Below are 4,663 nucleotides of genomic sequence, written 5' to 3' on the forward strand. Positions count from 1 at the left end.
TGGAGGATATGCTATGCTCAATGTGCGACTATCCATCATCACCAACACCTTCTTCACCAACAAAGAAGAACCGAGTATCGGGATGGGCACTCCCCTTTGCAATTGACAAGCTTGGGGGAGTGCCCCGATATCGTATCACCATCACTTTTATCTTTACCGTTTTTCTTAGTTCGATCATTTTGGTAATATCTTAATCTAGTAGAATAAAGTTTTAGTATGATCTAGTTTTGAGTTTTGCCTTATGATCCTTCTATGTAATCAAGTCTGTGAGCTATATATAATAAAGATTAGTGTTGAGTCAAGGGCTTGGTTATCTTGCTATGATCTTGAGGGAATAAAAGAAAAGATAAAAAGAAATAAAGAGATCATATAGATCTTATGGAGAGTAATGACTTCACATATAAAGAGTATGATGAATAAAAGTTGTTGAGAGTTGATAAACATAGTTTTAGTCATCGTTGCAATTAATAGGAAGTAATAAAGAAAGAGAGGTTTTCACATATAAATACACTATCTTGGACATCTTTTATGATTGTCAACACTCATTAAAATATGACATGCTAAAGAGTTTATGTTGGACAAGGAAGACAACGTAATGAGTTATGTTTTCTTACATCTGAAATAAATTATATTGTCATGGATCATCCAACATGTTGATCTTGCCTTTCCCTCTCATGCTAGCCAAATTCTTTGCACCAAGTAGAAATACTACTTGTGCTTCCAAATATCATTAAACCCAGTTTTGCCATGAGAGTCCACCATATCTACCTAGAGATTGAGTAAGATCCTTCAAGTAAGTTGTCATTGTTGCAAGCAATAAAAATTGCTCTCTAAATATGTATGATTTATCAGTGCAGAGAAAATAAGTTTTATACGATCTTGTGATGTGGAAGAAATAAAAGCGACGGACTGCATAATTAAGGTCCATATCACAAGTGGCAATATAAAGTGACGTTCTTTTGCATTAAGACTTCGTGCATCCGAACATAAAAGCACATGACAACCTCTGCTTCCCTCTGCGAAGAGCCTATCTTTTATTCTTTTCTTATACTTCATGCAAAGAGTCACGGCGATTTTCACCTTTCCTTTTTACATTTTATCCTTTGGAAATCACAATGTGTTGGAAAGATCCTGATATATATAGCTAATTGGATGTGTGTTTTCATGAACTATTACTGTTGACATTACCCTTGAGGTAAAAAGTTGGGAGGCAAAACTATAAGCCCCTATCTTTCTGTGTGTCCGATAAAACTTCATACCCATAAATATTGCGTGAGTGTTAGCAATTGTGAAAGACTAAATGATGGTTGAGTATGTGGACTAGCTGAAAAGCTCTTATGTTGACTCTTTCCGATGTTATGATAAATTGCAATTGCTTCAATGATTGAGATTATAGTTTGTTAGTTTTCAATGAAGTTTATGATTCATACTTAAAACTGTGAATAAATTATTACTTTAGCATAAGAGATCATATGAGAATATATATATATATATATATATATATATATATAGAGGGTGGGACTATTTAAAAACCCCCTCTAAAGTTCCTGAATAAGCTTATTTAGGAACCACCACCTCCTAACCTGTTTCTTTTCCCGAAGGGAGCTAGCGAGGGAGCGAGTGAGCTCGGGTCTGCAGGCCATGGCCCAGGAGGTGGCCGCCATGGATTCCGGCAACAGGCCTCGCTGGGCGCCCCGTGCCTTCCCTCTCCTCGCGGGCCCCGCCGGCGTCGTGCTCGTCCTCACGAGCTCGCCGCGCTCTCCTACTCCCTGTCCGAGGGATCTGGCAAGTGGATGAAGCACCCCCTCTCGCTCCCTTCCAAGCCGCGGAGCCCCATCCTGGCCGTCGGCGCCAGCGCGTCTTCGCGGTCTGCGACGTCGGCAGTTGCACCCCCTTGCGCAGCCAGTGGAAGCTCTTCTCCTACCCGCTCGCCAGGCTCACCGGCGGCTGGGCGCCCGTCGAGCGCGCCTCCTGGGGAGACGTCTTCGAGATCCTCAAGCGCCCCCGCCTGCTGGCCGGCGCGGGCGGCCGCCACGTCCTCATGATCGCTGGTCTCAGGTCGTCCTTTGCCTTGGACGCGCCCTGCTCCACGGTGCTCCTCCTCCGGCTGAATCTGGCCACCATGGAGTGGGGCGAGGCTGGCCGCATGCCGCCCAATATGTACTGCTGCTTCACTGGCCTGTGCGAGGCTACTGCGCAGGCAAGCGCCATGCCCGCCCCTGTTGCCAACGGCAACAACAAGGTAAAGGTGTTTGGGGGTGATGGCAAGGTGTGGTTTGGTGGAAAGCGCGCCCGCGGGAAGCTCGCAATGTGGGAGGAGGATGACATAGGGAGCAGCGGCGGCAATTGGGACTGGGTGGATGGTGTTCCTGGATATGGTGATGGTGTATACCGCAGCTTTGTGTTCGATGGTGGGTTCACAGCAATTCCATGACCTGTGAGGCTGATGGAAGAAAGATATCCCATACTGGTGCGTGACTAAATGCGCTCAACTAACGATTTTCCATTTATCTGGGACACCCATCTTCTGCCTCAAGAGGAATTGATATCTCCATACATTTTATTTACATCGTACTTGGTTCTTAGCTTGATGAAATACTTCCAGTTGTGAAGGTGCGGCGGAGCGCGCTCTACTACTCACACGGGTGGCGCACCTAGGCCGCCGTGGCCGTGCAGCTCGCCTGGCGCCGCTACAGGCACCGCCAGACGCTCGCCTCGCTCTCCTTCATCCGCCCCCGCCGGCCGCGTCCAGGTGCTCCTCGCTCGGGGAGAAGTTGTGGCTCTACACCACGCTGCTCACCTCGCCAAAGCCCAACCAGGAAGACATGCTGCTCTAAGACAGTCAGACTCCTAGCCATTGCCGGCCGGGGTGACCTGATTCATGGCAAGCACGACCATATCTACTCCAACGCAGCTATCCACCAGTGCTCTCCTCCAACGCAATTAGTGAACTAAAATTGTAGCAGTTGACTTGTGCTTAGATTAGCGATTGACTTATGATACTATAGCCGTTAGTTTCTTTAGAAGTTACTATCATTTTTAGGTGGAGCAGTTAATCCAAGATACTATAGCAGTTAACTACTAAAAAGGTGAAAAAGCTTTTACTTAAGTAAACACGGAAGTTAGTTTTTTGTGACGTGTCAGTTAAGTGCATGAAGTGCAACAGTTAACCGTTTCAAAACTATGACAATATAACAAAGTTTTTTATATATTGTTAGTCCAATTTTTATTGCATATGGCAGTTAAGTGGGCAAGTTATGAAACTTAACTTGAACACTTAATTGCCATGCGCACTCGAGTAGTTAGCGTGACCTTGGCAAAAAAAGAACGAAAGAAAAAAAGTTGATATCTTCAGTCAAGCAGTTCACTAGTTCTTAACAGCCGTAGTTCCGACAGTTAGGTATTTTAGGCCCCGCAGTTGGAATGACCCAGGGATAATAATAATAAAAAAAAAATTAGTACCTTCAGTCCTGCAGTTAACTCCGCAATCCCCGATGGTTTGCTATTTTAATACCGGCAGTTAGCTTGGTCCGGGAAAAACCAGGAAAAAATGGTACGGGAAAAACCAGGAAAAAAGTGTCTTAAGTCACGACAGTTAGCTCGGGTACAAAAATAGCAATCTCATGAGAGGATTCGGTTTGTTTTCCAAGCCCCTGCTTGCGTGAGGTACAAAAAAATATTTTTAATCCCGGCAGTTAACTCGGTGTTAACTGCCGCAATCCCTGGCAGTTAGCTATTTTACTCCCGTCCGTTAGCTTGAACCGGGCAAAAAACAAAAAAAATCAATTCTGACAGTTAACTATTGCAGTCTTGACAGTTAGCTATTCCAGTCCCGGCGGTTAACTTGAACAAGAAAAAATAGAAAAAAGAATAGAAAACAAAAGAAGCAAAAAAGTATTGTCAGCAATTGCAGTTAGCTTGCTCATCGCGCGCATTTAGGTATTTCATACCCGCAGTTAGTGTGACCCAATTAAAAAAGAAAAAACATTTTTAGTCCCGCAGTTAACTTGGTGCTAACTGTTGCGATTCCTGGCAGTTAGCTATTTCACTCTCGGAAGTTAACTTGACCTGACGATAAAAGTATAGAAGAAAAAAACAATTTTCTTCAGTCTCAACAGTTAGCTTGTCAGCATATGTCATTTAGCTATTCCGCGCGAGCAGTTAGCGTGTTCTGTAGCATTTCGGGCAAAAAATGTCGAAAATGATGTTTGTTTTTTGAAAACTACTCTTAAACCGTAGCAAATCCGAAATCATGTTATATATGCCAAAGTTCGGGTTAATCAGTACCTTTCTAACGGTATATCATATGCATCATTCCGACAAAAGCTTTGAAAGTTCCTTTCACAAAAACATTGAAATCTTGTTTGATGGATTTTCAGTTTTTGGAATTTTGTTTAAAAATCGGATCGATTTTGGGAAAACGACCAAAATGAGTTTTTTGCTCCTTCTAAATAGCTATCCAAAGGTATATCAGTTGCATCAATCCGATTAGCGGTTAAATAATTACGACCCAAAAAACGGTGCGAAAAAACGATGCTAGAAAAAGTCCGCTCGACAGTTAACTAGTATAGTTCGCATAGTTAGCTGTCTGTTCTCGTGCAGTTAGAACGGTTCCCGAATAGCTTATTCAGGAATGGGTTGCAGAATAGCTCGGATGTATATA

At 43.5% G+C, this 4,663-nt stretch overlaps 1 pseudogene; it reads left to right on the forward strand.

Moving 5' to 3' along the window:
• Positions 1 to 1,591: 1,591 nt before the first annotated feature.
• On the forward strand, positions 1,592 to 2,997 carry LOC119288968 (annotated as a pseudogene).
• The last annotated feature ends 1,666 nt before the right edge of the window (positions 2,998 to 4,663 follow it).

The sequence above is a fragment of the Triticum dicoccoides genome, chromosome 4A (assembly GCF_002162155.2).
Source record: "Triticum dicoccoides isolate Atlit2015 ecotype Zavitan chromosome 4A, WEW_v2.0, whole genome shotgun sequence".
NCBI classification, from domain to species: domain Eukaryota; kingdom Viridiplantae; phylum Streptophyta; class Magnoliopsida; order Poales; family Poaceae; genus Triticum; species Triticum dicoccoides.